The sequence below is a fragment of the Gopherus evgoodei genome, chromosome 9 (assembly GCF_007399415.2).
Source record: "Gopherus evgoodei ecotype Sinaloan lineage chromosome 9, rGopEvg1_v1.p, whole genome shotgun sequence".
Lineage (NCBI taxonomy): Eukaryota > Metazoa > Chordata > Testudines > Testudinidae > Gopherus > Gopherus evgoodei.
In genome coordinates, this window is record NC_044330.1 from 40,373,643 (window position 1) to 40,389,822 (window position 16,180).

A 16,180-nucleotide genomic window follows, 5' to 3' on the forward strand; every position below is an offset into this window, starting at 1 on the left:
AGTAGAAAAGGCTTCTCAAAGCCCTCTGCATAGAAATTATTAATTACTGGTGCTACAGTCACTACGAGACAGATAGTACCCATCTCCCATTGAAATCAAAGTCATTTTACATCCACTGACAGTTCACTTCACAGCTTTGGACATCAGAAATAGTTTCTATTGTAAGAAATAATGTTAGCCAGGATACCAGGGCTACCCTCCATACTTTTTGGTCTTCAGCTTCCAGAAGGGGCACTGAGTTCACATCCTAGCAGAAGAACGATTATAAAGAAATGCTCACTAAATAATACTTTGTGAATTCTAAGTGGCTTAACCATTACTACTAGCAACACAGTGCGCCAGATTTGTCTCCTTTACAAGCAGTGTTGCCTAGTGGACAGTGTGTTACACTGGGACTGGAATCATGTAATTCAATAACTCCCAACTGGGGGTCCATGGGCCTTGGTGCCCAGCGTGGGGCTGAAGCGAGGAATGGGGCAGGGCTGAAACTCAGAGCTCCTTCCTTCTCACTGCAGCTGGGAGCAATGCAGGGCTAGAACCAAGCTCTCTTCCCCCCACACTGAAGCTGGGAGTGGGGAGGGGCTGAAACCCCAATACAGGCAGAAACTTTGAGCCCATGCACAGAGTTGAGGGGGCACATGGGTATTGCCCCCCCAAACTACAGTGCCTTACCCAGAATGAGGCAGTTCTTCTCCCTCAACCCCCTCAGACTTCACCTTCTTGCCAGGTCCTAGGCAGGAAGCCAGAGCCAGGCAGTGCAGGACAACTGCTCCTCTGGCTGGTGGTGCCATGGAGTGGGCAGCCGTGGCATTCCCCCATCTGTTGCTGGTGCCTGGGGTTGTGGCTGCTCCTCAGCTTCAAGCCCCCTTTGACTGCTCATGCAACTGGTCAGAGCTGCCCAGGCAGCTCCGGTCCCAGCAGAGCCCTCGGGGAGTAGCCACCAGCACACAGCCTCAGACAAGTGGGTGGCCTGCTGAGGTGAGTCAGGGGGTGGAGACAGCGCTGTGCAGAGCTGGCCAGAGCCCTGCCAGTACTTGCTCTCCCTTTCCCCCAAATAGAAGGCAAACTATGCCTATGCCATGGGTGACAGGTATCAAAGGCTGGGGGAGGCTGAGCCTCCCTAAACATCCAGGTGTGGCCCTGCCCACACTCTGCTCCCAGTCCTCCTCCTGCTTCCCGCTCTGCAGGTGGCTCTTCCCTTGTGCCATGGCCCCAGGTGGGACTGGTGCTGGGGCCGTGCTGCCCAGCCTCACGGCACTCCGAAGGGCTGGGGCCACTAGCTGAGGGCAGGGACCAGAGGCCACGGCTGGGGCTGGGCTCTGGGTGGGGGAATTGGGCAGAAGGAGCGGGGTTGCGGGGGTTAGCCTCCCCAAGCCAACAGTTCATCTGCCACCAATGGCCTATGCCCAAGGGTTCCTGGCCCGGAGCCCTGAGTCGCCCCTTCCCCTCCCCTGAGCCCTGGAGTTTTTCTAGCACGTTGGGGGTGGGGGGGGGGGTGAGGGCTCAGAAAGAAAACGTTTGAGAATCCCTGATGTAATTTATTGCTTTGAAAACAATGGCCACTTTATTTTGCTGACTACATGGTAGTTAAGCATTTTTTCAAAGCCTATCACCACAGATCTCAGTCTCCCAAGACCCAAATGCATGATACTGGCATAACAAAGACTCATGGTGATATCCTATCCCCACTGAGGTGAGTGGTGTTAGGCTATTGACCTCAACTGGGACAGGATTTCACCCCAACTGAGGGAATATGGGGAACTCAAAACCCTCACAGACAGAAGAAAAGGACTGTGATCTAGTGGATAGAGCTTTGAGCTCAGACTCAGAGACCTGGGTTTTATTCCCAGTTGAACTACTGGGTGACTTTCAGCAAGTCACTTCACCTCTCTGTACCCCAGTTTCCTTAACTATAAAATGTTAATGATACTGATCTCCCTTGTAAGGCATTTTGAGATCTATGGATATAGTGCTTTTCATCCATAGATCTCCTTTTCATTATCACTACCCAAAAGGATCTGATTTTGATCTCACAGCCATTTTAATTCACTGTAACTCCTTTGACTTCAGCAGAATCATTCTGATTTATTCTGAAGTAGCTATTAATACATTAAATGGGATCCACTTAAAACAATTACTACATTTTCCATAATCTCTGTTCCATGATTCAGAATTCCTGATGTCAATACAGTATAGTAAAAAGCAACCAAATAGCACCAGTTTCTTTATGAGAGGGGTAGGTATAACAGATTTCAAAATGACTGATATCCACCATAACTGGGTGCAGCTGAGTGACATGGTATGTGTCTGATATATATATTAGCTAAAGTTCTCACACTTCTAGATATAGGAAACTCGGCACTACCAGGAAAGTAAGCTAAAGTAAAAGAGCTGGTAGAGTTTCAGCTGTAATTCTGAATTCTTTGCATTTGTTGGCTGAAGTCAAACTTGTAACAATACTTTAAGCCAGTTACGAGTGCAGCAGAAAACATCAATATTCTCTGGAATGCTGGCATTTTACATGGAGGCAGCAACTGATAAGAAATTAGCAACAATGTACTTTTATCAGTTAAAGACTTGGGACTATAATCCTATTAGGTTACACAGACTTCAACAAGTAGAGTCTAGTGCAAGGGTTCAGGATGATATTTTCAGAAATGGATGCCTCTGGTTTTGGGTGCCTAACTTAAGACATTTGGGGCCTGACTGTCAGAAGTGTTGAGCATCCATAGTCCCAACTGAAGTAAACTGACAATGCACAAAGTCCTGTCAATGCATAAAGTAAACAAACTGGAAGAAATAGAGGAAAATAGTACTATAGCAAAAACACTTCACACAGTGTGATTTTTTTTTTAAGTTGACAGCATCTCCCTAAAGTACTTACCTAAGGATAACTGCAGTATCAAGAAACAGAATCATTTTACATACATGCATGCTGCCAGATTCTTTACTTACACTAGTGCTGCCACATTGAAACTGACAGCTTGTCTACACAGTCCTGCAGTTCCCACTATGCCGGGAGGGGATGAATTACTGCATGCATTAGTGAGCTGCGCTGTAACTGTCCTGTGTAGACCCTGTGAATGCAAACTAAAAGGTACCTCGTTCACACTAACGTGGTCCTGCCTGCAAACAAGGTACTGTTCAGCTTGTGACTGCAGGGTCTATATGGGGCAGTTACACATTCAATTTACGCACACTTCAATTTACACCCCCTAGCATAGGCGCCAACTCTGTGGGTGCTCCCAGGCTGGAGCAACCATGGAAAAAAAAACAGTAGGTGCTCAGCACCTACCAGCCACAGCTGATCCCCACCTCCACTCATCAACTGATGCAGGGGCACCACCACTGCCATCTGACAGCTGATGAGGACTGTGCTGCTGTCAAACAGCTGATAGGGGGTGGTGGCTGTTGGCGGCTCAGGAAAGGACTTGCGGGAGGGCATAGAATGGCAGGTGGGAGCCTTGGGGAGGGGGAAGAGTGGGAGAAGGAAGAGTCGGAGTGAGGGCGGGGCCCTGGGGAAGGTGCGGACCAAGGCCAGGGCCTTGTGGGAGGGGGCAGAGCAGGGGCAGGAAGAGGCAGAGCAAAGGCCTTGGGGGAAGGGGTGGCATGGGGATGGGGCCTTGGGGCAAAGGAGGAGTTGACCACACCCAGGAAAAAGGAAATGTCAGCGCCTGTTCCCCCTAGTCTAAATGGTGGGGCCACATAGACATGCCCTTAGAGAGGAAGTTGGATTTTGGGACTGGTTCTGCTCACATTTGCATCAGAATTAACCAGGAGTGATTCTACTGAAGTCAAAGAAGTTACACTGGTCTAAAATGACTGTGTATCAAGTCCTTTTGTGTATTTATATAAGTGTTATTGTTAATGAAGAGGAAATGGAGACCATTCCAAAGCAACAGTGCTGTAAGGGAAATGTAGAGGAAGAGGTTGAAAGAAAGTTAAAGAAGTACTGGATGATAACTAGGCTCAAAGACTGAACAGCATCAAGACCGCCATTGAAAAAAAAATCTGTGCAATTATAATGTCAGGTAATCACAACATCCAATGTGGCAAAACTACTATCTAATGCAGTAGTTCTCAACCTGTGGTCTGTGGACCCCTGGAGGTCTGCAGACTAGGTCTTAAGACTTCCAAAGGGGTGTGTACCTCCATTTAAATTTTCTAGAGGTCTGCAAATGAAAAAAGGTTGAAAACCACTGATCTAATAATACCACTTAGCTCCAATATAGCATTTTTCTCAGTAATCTCAAAATGATAATTAAGCAAATCAATTACCTCATCTGTTAAATCCACCATATTTGATTTCCCTTGAACTGAATATGATTCTATAATAGTGACACATAAGTTCCAGTTAAACTGTTCATTTCTTCTTCAGATTCCCTTGCCATCTTTTTTTGGTATATTATTTCTGAAACTGTGCAAGTAGAACTCCATTTCCGTTCATTTCTACCAAGCACGTACTTCCTAGCTATTTCACAGACTGAAAATGACTTTGAATTCCTTATAGATGATGCCTGCCTGAAGGCCTTTACTGATTTCGCTTCATGTTTGCAAAAGCTGCTAATTCTCTGCATTACGGTCGCTTAAAAATGCATAAAGAACCATGGCCCTCTCTCCTCTCTGAAGCCTGGTTGCAAGAGCTTCAGGTCTATAAGTCTGAAGCTGTATAATTAAATATCTCAGCAGGGAGGGTCATGTAAAGGATTAATCAGAAGAGAGTTCCTACCAAGAAATCTCCTTCATTTTCATAAGAATTTAATTGCCGGGGGAGGGGACATTGTCCTTCAAAACTGTCTACTTACCTCTCCTTCCATATCCATGCAGGACTCACAGTTCTACCGTCATCAAGGGGAATGGTAAATATAACATTAGGGTGTTTAATGTAACAGCAACTAATCCTGCCCTACCAGAGCAAGCCTGCTCACAGATTGTAAGTGGGTGGCAAAATGATGGGTTGGTTCTAGGGGCAAACTGTACCCATTTGGATACCCACACAATTGTGATGCCATTAGAAACACCTAAGCTTTCCTCTACTAGAGAACTTGTAAAAATGGCAACACACTAAATGTCCCAGAGATTTACATTTTCAGTTGGACTTGGTAAAACATTAACAGTTTGAAAGTGAAGAACACACAAAGTGTAGTGCTCTCAGGGATCACTGAGTATACAATATAACATAAAAGGTGATTTATGCACACAGACTGTAATGAATTAAACAGCAGTAGTAATTTCATTTATACTATTTTGTTACAATAAAAGCTTAACTGGTAAAGGAAAAACAGGAACAACTGAGAACAATTTAAAATATTCCCTTTCACATGTTCAGATTTTCAACTCTGCTACTTTTTTTTTTTTTTTCCCTTGGGACAGTTATTGCACCAGCAAAAATTTGCACTTACGTGTTTCTGATGGCAAGTGTAAGTTTGAATGAATTTCCTGTTCTGAAAAAAAAATGCAAAAAAGTTTTAAAATTCTCAAAACATCATTTCAACATTTTTGAAAAAAATGTTCCATTTTTTCAGTTTGAAATGACTTTTTGTTTGGAAACTTAAGTTAATTTATAGTTGATTTAATAAAGAAAGGTCAAAAACCAAAATGATAAATTTTGATATTACCAAACTATTTTGATTGAGCCAAATGAAAATGTTGGTTGTGCAGTTTTGTTTGTTTTGTTTTTCAGATTTTTCAGTTGGTGAAAATTTTATAGGTTTTGATTTTTTTACCCAGTTATGGATGGGAACATTTTTACAAACTCTCAACATTTTTCTTGGGGTGGGAAAACCATTTCCAACCAAGCTCTGCTCATTACTATTAATTGTAGCCACTATTGAATTAAATAGCAAAAAAAAAAAAAAAGTTAAAAAAACACATCTGTAACAATTGTAGCCTCTTCTAAAAATCTAGGTAAAACTATTAAATAGGTGCAGCAGATTTAGCCATTGACTCTAATGGAAAGTGACTGAATAGCTAAATCCTTAAAAATCACTTGGCAATGCTATTCCAAAAGCTAGGGAATTCAAATTCAAAGCAAGTGGCCTGATTTTCAGACGCCCACCTTCCAAAATTTCCACTTCAACTTCATTGATGTCAGTGAGACTACATGTGCTCAGTACTTTTCAGAATTAGGCCATTACTAAAGTCCCTATCTAATCACCCCACCACGCCTCAGTATCCCAGAACAAGCTGTGAATTGACATGCTCTCAATCTCATTGGAACTGACAGTTGGGAGTTAAATAATTGTAATTCTATAAAGCCCTTTAAGACATGTGAAAGGATCTCAGTAAAACAATCTGTGTTGCATTGAAACCCATCTTATGGGCATCCTCCTAGTGAGAGAGCAGGAAATATGTGGCAGCTTGGTAGAAGTCAGTTCTAACAAAAGTAGACAGAATTGTACCAGAAGCAGAGGGGACATTTTAAAAGAGATGCTTCAGATTGTAACTGAGCCCTGCCTCCTACAGTCACAATCCCAGTCCAGGCACTTCGAGGAACCGAGACTGCTCCTTCCATGTGCCTCCAGAAGTGCACATTGCCAGAAAGGAGTTGAAAGGGAGAGAGGGCCCATCCTCCCTTCACACTGACCTGTAGGGCAGGCTCTGCACACCAGTTTATGGTGCCGCAACATCCTAAGGCACTGACATCAGTGCACAGCTGAGAGCACCAGTTGTCCTGAAGTATCATTTGCATCATATATACACTCATCACACTTAACAAATGTATAAAAGGCTTGAAAAGGTGTTATCTATTCTAAGCGCTTAATATTTTTCTATTCTCGTTTCTCAGTGGCAGCCATAAGTGGCCTTCCACGCCACGTGCATAGCCGCTGCAAGAGCTAGCCAGAACGGCAGCTTCAATGCTATGCACCGCCTCTGACGGCTCAGTCTCACCTACATCTCAAACAGCAGACTGCATGACAATTAGTAATTTGCACTCCAGAAAGGCAGTCGGTGCTCCCGGTAGGGAGGGATGGCTTTGCACTGCCCTTTGCTACAGGCTGCCTACAACATGCACAAATCTATCTCCTAATAAATACTCTCCACTCCATTAAATGTTATTTCAGGGAGGACTTGAAACTCTTCCCACTCCTTCCTTTACCAACCACCTTAAAGGTGGTGGGGGACACTTAGAAGGCACTTCTGGAGCTTACAAATCTCACGGCAAAATCCTCAAGGTCATAGTTATCACATTTCCATCTTGTAGCATAGACAGAACCTAAACTGTGTTCTGTAACCAGGCTAAAGCCTTAGGCACTCCCACTGAAATTAAAGCACTTTAACCCATACCTCTAAGGGATGAGTCTGTTTCATATTGGGATGTTAGTCATGTCCCATACTTTAGCCTAGTTATGGAATACCCTTAAAATCCTGTCCACAGTAACATCTGGAATTGTGTTATAACCAGAACAGGGAGAAACCTTAGGTTCTCTAACTCAGATGTGTCCGTAATGGACATAGTCTGAATTCCTGGTAACCACTGCACTTCAGCCATTCCACAAACACAGATTGGTGCTGACAAGGTTGTGGAACATACTCATGTATTATTAATACAGATGGGACCAAGCTGCAAAATCTGAATCAGGATTCAAACTTCTCCAAAGTTTAGGGGTTGGTCTGATCTAAGGTCTTTGGGGTGGGGGAGGAGTTGAGGGAGTTGTAATTATTATTAGCAATACACATTTTTCTGTATCAATAGAAATGAGAGAGAGTTGATGCATATAGAGCATAATTCTGATCTAAGTTATTGCCTGCAAATAACAACCACAGTGGTTACTGGGAATCACTCAGGAACAGACACATTTTCAGACTCAAACGTTCTCCAGCTGGGTTGTAGCTTTGAGGAAGGAGAGATGGGTGCATGTTGTAAGGAATAGGGTGAGTCACACCACTTAAGGGATCTGCCCCTGCATATCACACTGGCTTTTAAAGCAATGAATGAAATTTTCTAAAAACACATTCAAATATTCCAAGAGCAACAGTTAGAGATGGGCAAACCCATGGGGGGTAGCGGGGAAACACACTTCACTATACATTTGTCCAAGGCCTGAACTGATCTGTTTGTAAGGTCTGAATAAGTTCAGTTAACATTTCCACCCCATCCCCCACATCCCTTTTCTTCTTCATGCACCTTTATGCACTTCCAGGTTGCAGATGGAAGCAAAGGTGCTGATACAATAGGAGCAGAGTTGCTTTCACAAGGTTTCCAGTCTCATTCTGAAAAATGATCTAGTCCACATTGAAACGGGCCTAGATCAGAGCACATTAATGAACTGTTAATGCATGTCAGCAGGGTTCACACCATCAGTTAGTCTGCGGCAGGCTAGGACAGGATAAAGTCAATCCCAGCTTGCCGTGAGGTAGTTGTTTGTGAAGACAAATTCTACATAACATTTGAATATGGGGTTTAGATTCCTAGTCACTAGTTGCTTTCAGATTTTTAATAAACTTGCTTTTAGACTGCAAGCATTTTGGGACAGGAACTTTTTAAAAAATATATTATACATCACTAAGTGCACTGTCAGTACTTGAATAATAAGTAATAGGAAATCATTTCGGTATGTAGATGCTCAGAATTGATATCTGCAAAAATATAATCCTAATATGTGTGCAGACAGTACATGTGCATGTAGTATTTATTCATAAACTCTTAACTTAAAAAATCCTTTCCTCAAGTAAATATCTGTATACATCAAAAGTGGAAGCAAATTCTGATCTCAATTTCACCAGTGTATATTCAGAGCAACTCTACCGGCCTTAACAGACTTACTGACTGGCGATCCCACGGACTGACATATGGGTCTTCAGATGACTCAGGAGTCTGATCCTGGAACCACAAATCTACCCGCAGTAGGTACAGACATTTTGTGGCAGGTCAGCTGCCTGCTGGGAGAAACTGCTTTCTTTTTCCTTCCTTCCTTCTCTCTCTCTTTTTTAGCTTTGAGGTCAGAGTGCTTCTCCTCAAAGCAGGCCACTGCCTGATGGAGGATATGGCGCTGTTGAGGTCAGTTGGTGGCTTGCTCCTCTCAGCTTGTGATGTCCACATCAGTTTTCTTACGATACACTTCTAGTGCATCTTTGCAGTGTTTCCTCTGACCACAGGATCTCTGACCATGGGTGAGCTGAGAGAAGAGGACTTGTTTTGGAAGGCGAGAGTCTAGCACCCACACATGACGTCCAGCACAGCAAAGTTGGTGCATGAGGATCATTACTTCAATGCTGGTGACATTGGCTTCAGTGAGGATGATGGCATATAATTTTAGCATATAATCACATCGGTTCCTTTGCCTTAATTCGGAGTATATGTGTGATTGTGTATATTTTATATAGGATGTATCTCTCTCTCTCTCTCACACACACACACACACACACACACACACACACACACACACACAGCATATTGATTGCAAAACTGGGGAGTGGGGGCTTTAATATATTATAAACAGTTCTGTCTCCCTATGACTACTATAGAGATTCTGAAAATGTGAAGGAATACGTTTTCCAAACAGCACATAGAAATTCAGCTTGCACAAAGGTGACAAATGGCTAACTCACCTCCAACCCTTCTGAAAAATCACCAACACTGTCTCCCCTCAAACTCTTCTCATACTCTTTGATTTCTGGAAAAATCTTGGCAACATTGCTAGTATGAAGCTGCACATCATAGTATTAAACTTTTTAATATATTTTCTGGCAACAAGACTCCTGAAGATCATTAATGCTGTTTCCTATGCTCTAAAACTGCTTTTAGCGATACACTGAATCACCAGTTCCGATAAGACAAAATGCTGATGTCTTATCTTACGCGCACAAAACTTGTCACTCTTTTTCTTGTATTATGTTGAGATGAAACTTGAAGAAACGGAAGCATATATTGTAATAGTAAGTAGTTCAACCTGCCAAGGCCCAGATGTGACACAGAACCAAATTCAGAAAGGACTCTAGCTTGGTATAACTTATACCTTCTTCCTGCTCACTACATTAACTTAGGCCTGTTCTACACTACGAGTTTAGGTCAAATTTAGCAGCATTAAATCGAATTAACCCTACACCTGTCCACACAACAAAAGCCATTTTTGTCGACATAAAGGGCTCTTAAAATCAATTTCTGTACTCCTCCCCGACGAGTGGAGTAGCACTGAAATCGACACTGCCGGTTCAAATTAGGGTTAGCGTGGATGCAATTCAATGGTATTGGCCTCCAGGAGTTATCCCACAGTGCACCTTTGTGACCGCTTTGGACAGCAATCTGAACTCAGATGCACTGGCCAGGTAGACAGGAAAAGCCCTGCGAAGTTTTGAATTTCATTTCCTGTTTGCCCAGCATGGAGAGCTGATCAGCACAGGTGACCATCCAGTTCCAGAATCGAAAAAGAGTTCCAGCATGGACAGGGAGGTACTGGATCTGATCACTGTATGGAGAGATCAATCTGTACTATCAGAAATCCGTTCCAAAACACAGAATGCCAAAACATTTGAAAAAAATCTCCAAGGCCATGATGGACAGAGGCCACAACAGGGACCCAACACAGTGCCTCATGAAACTTAAGGAGCTGAGACAAGCGTACCAGAAAGCCAAAGAATCAAACGGATGCTCCGGGAGGGAGCCTCAGACATGCCACTTCTATGTTGAGCTGCAGGCAAGTCGGGGGCGGGGGGCGCACCAGCACTACCCCACCCCTGTCCATGGACTCTGATGATGGGGTACTCTCAGTCACCATGCCTGAGGATTTTGCGGACGGGGAAGATGAGGAGGAGGAGGAGGACGAGGACCACGAGATTGAGGAGACCACACAGCACACCATTCTCCCCAACATCCAGGATCTTTTTCTCACCCTGACTGAAATAACCTCCCAACTCTACCAAGGCAGTAGCCCAGACCATGAAGCCGTAGAAGGGACCTATTTACAAAGGTGAGTGTACCTTGGTAAATATAAAACATGGCTCAAAAGCAAGTGTTTTTTAATGATTAATTTTCCCTGAGGACTTGGGATGCATTCGTGGCCAGAACAGCTACTAGAAAAGTCTGTTAATGTGTCTGGGGGTGGAGCAGAAATCCTCCAGCGACATCTCCATTAAGCTCTCCTGGAGGTACTCTTTGCAGAAGGCTTCTGGGGAGAGCAGCCTTATTTCGTCCTCCCTGGTAGGCCACTTTACCACGCCATGCTAGTAGCAAGTAATCTGGTATCATTGCATGACAAAGCCTGGCAGCGCATGGTCCCAGTGTTTGCTGGCATTCAAGCAACATCCATTCTTTAGCTCTCTGTGTTATCTTCAAGAAAGTGATATCGTTCATGGTAACTTGGTTGAAAAGCATGAATTTAATTAAGGGGACATTCATAGGTGGCCGTTCCTACTGGGCTGTTTGCCTATGGCTGAAAAGAAATCCTCTCCACAGTTAGCTAAGCGGGAGGGGTGGGGAGGGGCACATTGGCACTGAGCTGTTCGCATTTGGCTAGCAGGGATCTTCCCTGATACCAGCCACATTGTGCGGGGAGGGTTAAAGCGATCATCGCAGAGAAAAGGATGGTGGGGGGGGGTAGTTTGGTTTCTGCTGCTGCATGTTAACATGAAAACCACAGCCCTAAATGGACAACTCAACGGGCTTTGCTTGGTATGGGAAAGGAGGGCGCTGCCATTATGAAGGTTGCAGAAGCCGAAAGACTATGGCTTACCATGGCCACCTGCAAGCTGAATTCTGTTGCCCGGCGTGTTTGATCTCTAACACCAAAGTCGCAGGCACTCAGTATAAGATGCAAAAAATGACCTTGTACCGAAATCACATGTGCTATGTAATGCGAATAGTGTTGTTCACTGTGAAAGAGTATACCCATTGTTCTGTAAAATGTATCTTTTTAAATACTTCTCTCCCTTTTTTTCCTCCTGAAGCTGCAAATGTTTCAAGCCTTCCTTCTCCATCCCAAAGACTATCTCAGATAAGGCGGCAGACAAAACACACGTGCGATTAAATATTCTCTGAGCTCATGCGGGCCACCCACATTGAAAGGGCTCAGCAGAAAGGGTGGAGGGACACAATAGCACAGGACAGGAAAGTGGCCGGTGAATGTGAGGGGAGGTGGCAGCAGGAAGATCAGAGGATGCACAAAGCAATGCTAGGGCTACTGTAGGAACAAACGGACATGATGCGGTGTCTGGTGGAGGTTCAGGAACATCAGCTGAGAGACTGCCGCTGCAGCCCCTGTTTAACCATCGTCCCTCCTCCCCATGTTCCATAGCGGCCTCCTCATCCAGACACCCAAGAACGCGGGTTGGGGGGAGGGGAAGCTCCAGGCACCCAACCACTCCACCCCAGTGGACAGAAGGCTGTTATTCAACAAGTATTGAAGTGACCTCTTCCTCCCCTCCTCCCCCACCCCACCCAGGCTCCCTTGTGAGTTATTCCCTCTTTTTATAATCAATTAATAAAGAATACATGGTTTTTAAATGATAGTGACTTTATTTCCAATCTGTGATCGAAGCGGGGAGGGCAGTTTGCTTACAGGGAATTTTAGAGTCAACCAAGGGAGCAGGTTTTCATCAGGAGAAACAAATAGAACTGTCACGGTATCCTGGCCAGTCATGAAACTGGTTTTCAAAGCTTCTCTGATGTGCAGTGCTTCCTGATGTGCTCTTCTAATGGCCCTGGTGTCTGGCTGTGCGTAATCAGCCACCAGGCGATTTGCCTCAACCTCCCACCCCTCCATAAACGTCTCCCCCTTACTCTCACAGAGACTGTGGAGCACACAGCAAGCATCAATAACAATGGGGATATTGGTTTCGCTGAGGCCTGAGCGAGTCAGTAAACTGCGCCAGTGACTCTTCAACATCCAAATGCACATTCTACCACATTCTGCACTTGCTCAGCCTATAGTTGAACTGCTCCTTACTACTGTCCAGGGTGCCTGTGTACAGTTTCATAAGCCAGGGCATTAAGGGGTAGGCTGGGTCGCCAAGGATAACTATAAGCATTTCAACATCCCCAACAGTTATTTTCTGGTCTGGAAAGTAAATTCCTTCCTGCAGCAATTTAAACAGACCAGAGTTCCTGAAGATGCGAGCGTCATGAACCTTTCCAGGCCCATCCCACATTGATGTTGGTGAAACATCCTTGTGATCCACCAGTGCTTGCAGCACAATGGAAAAGTACCCCTTGCGGTTTAGTACTGGCTTCCTTGGTGGTCCAGTCCCAAGATAGGGGATATGGGTTCCATCTATCACTCCACCACAGTTAGGGAATCCCATTGCAGCAAAGCCATCTACTATGACCTGCACATTTCCCAGAGTCACTACTTCTGATAGCAGCAACTCAGGATTGCACTGGCTACTGTATGACAGCAACCCTCACAGTAGATCTGCCCAATCCAAATTGATGCCCAACTGACCAGTAGTTGTCTGGCGTTGCAAGCTTCCAGAGGGCTATCGCCACTCGCTTGTGAACTGTGAGGGCTGCTCTCGTCTTTGTATTCTTGCGGTTAGGGCATGGGAAAGCAAGTCACAAAGTTCCATGAAAGTGCCCTTACGCATGCGAAAGCTTCGGAGCACTGGGAATCATCCCAGACCTGCAACACTATGTGGTCTCACCAGTCTGTGCTGGTTTCCCTGGGCCTAGAATCAGCGTTACGTGACATGAACCTGCCCCATTAACACCATGATGTCCATTTTGCTGGGGCCCACGCTTTGAGATAAGTCTGTATCCATGTCCTCATCACTCTTGTCACCACGCTGCCATCGCCTCATCGCCTGGTTTTTCAGCTACTGGTTCTACATAAACTGCATGAGAATGCGTGAGGTGTTTACAATGCTCGTAACTGCTGTGGTGAGCTGAACAGGCTCCATGCTTGAGTGCTATGGCATCTGCGCGGAAAAAAGGCACGAAACGATTGTCTGCAGTTGCTCTCACAGAGGGAGAGGCGACTGAAACTGTAGCTATCCCACAGTTCCCACAGTCTCCGCCAACCATTTGAATTCTAGGTTGAGCTCCCAATGCCTGATGTGGCAAAAACATTGTTGTGAGTGGTTTGGGGTACATGTCGTCAGGACCCCACTTCCCTCCATGAAAGCAACAGGAAAAAATCTTTGCTAACTTGCAAAGGCATGGAGCTGCTGCTATGTAGCATTGGAGTACCATGTCTGTCAGCAGCATTCAGTAGACACATAGTGACAGTGAAAAAGGTTGAACAGGCTCCATGCTTGCCGTGCTATGGCATCTGCTCGGGCAATCCAGGGAAAAGGGTGCGAAATGATTGTCTGCTGTTGCTTTCATGGAGGCAGGTTGACTGACTACATTTACCATAACTACCCACAACAAATTTTTGGCCCCATCAGGCATTGGGAGCTCAACCCAGAATTCCAATGGGCAGCAGGGACTGCGGGAACTGTGGGATAGCTACCACAGTGCACTACTCCGAAAGTGGACGCTTGCCACAGTACTATGGATGCACACCGCTGAATTAATGTGCTTCGTGTGGATGCCTGCACTCGACTTTATACAATCTGTTCCCAAAAATTGCCTTCTGTAAAATTGGAGTAATTTCGTAGTGTAGACACACCCTTAGACTTTATGGGTATGTCTACTCTGCAATTAGACACCCACAGCTGGCCTGTGCCAGCTGACTTGGGTTCACGGGACTCTAGTTAAAGGGCTGTTTATTGTTCGGGCTCAGGGTGCAGTCTAAGCTCTGGGACCCTCCTATCATGCAGGGTTCTAGACTCCAGGCCAAGCTCAAATGTCTATCCTTAACCTGAGCCCCATGAGCCCAAATCAGCTAGCACAGGCCAGCCAAGGGTTTTTAATTGCACTGTAGACATATCCTATCAGGTCCAGTTTACACTTAAATTTTTAGTCCATGCCCCTGAGAACCAAAGCTATGCTGACCTAGCACCAATGTAGACGTGGCTAGGTTGAAGGAAGAATGCTTCTGTCAACCTACCTACCATTGCTTGGGAGGTGGTGTTCAGGCAGTGATGGAGAAACCCCTTCAGTCGCTGTTGGTTACATCTACACATGGGGATATATAGCTTCGATACTGTAACCCTACCTCTATAGTCCGTGTATGTAGACATTGACTTTGATTCTGTTAGCATCACATCCACTTACTGACATGTCACTTACACTTCTTTACACATCACCTCTGAATGGATGTAAGTTACAGTACACATTGGTAAGTGGTCATGAGCATGAGAGAGAATGTGAGTCTATGCTAAATTAGTTACATGAGGAGTGGTATAGAAGTTGATGTAAGTTATACCAGCTTGCTTCTGAATCTGGCTCACAATGTGGGAAAAAGGTAAAAAAAATAGTTCAGGTAGCTTAAAACATTATCTCGTTCATTTCTTTAAGTGAGCACAATTTTAGAATTCAGCACTTCCTGCATACATCATTTTAAAATAATAGAAGTGAGATTATATAAAATTTATGTAACATGCAAATAAATTTGGAATCATAGGATCCTCCCTAGAATTAATCTTGATCAGCTAACATGTGTGACAATTACAAACTGACTTGTCCTCACAAGGATTTTGCCATATTACTCACCACTTCTTAGATAACATGTATAAGAACAAACCTTTTTTCCTAGTGTGGGACAGCCTTTTGCCTATACCGGAAAGTTTCACCAGTTTGCCTTAAATCAGTTTTAAAGTGGATACAGTACAAAGGTCTCTGTGGATACTGATTTCAGCTTAGACTGGTTATTTTTGTTCAAGTCACGTCATGTGGAAATAGGTTTTAATTTAAATTCAAATCAATTAAAATCTCCCTTAGGTTTTAAACAGTGCAACTTTCTTGTTTCGACATGGTACCAATTTTGTCCTGTTTATTACATGAGAAATCACAGAAGTATTCTCAGGTTCTCATCCGTAAAATGGGGATAATGATATTGACCTCATTTGTAAAGTGCTTTGAGAACAACAAATGAAATATACTATAGAAGAGCTAGATATTATTATTCAGTCCTCAGCATTCCCTAGAAAAGCTTCACCCATTCAAAACAATAGGTCAGATTCATCCCTGATGCGATTCTGTTCCCTTCAGAACAATACCTTTTAGTACAACTCTGTTACTCCTCTCTCGTCATTTCACTTGGTACTTCCCCATCCTTCCCACCACAAAACCACCCTCAATCTAGAGCATCAGCAAGGTCCTTAGTAACACAATTAAATAGTTTCAGGTCTGCTCTATGGG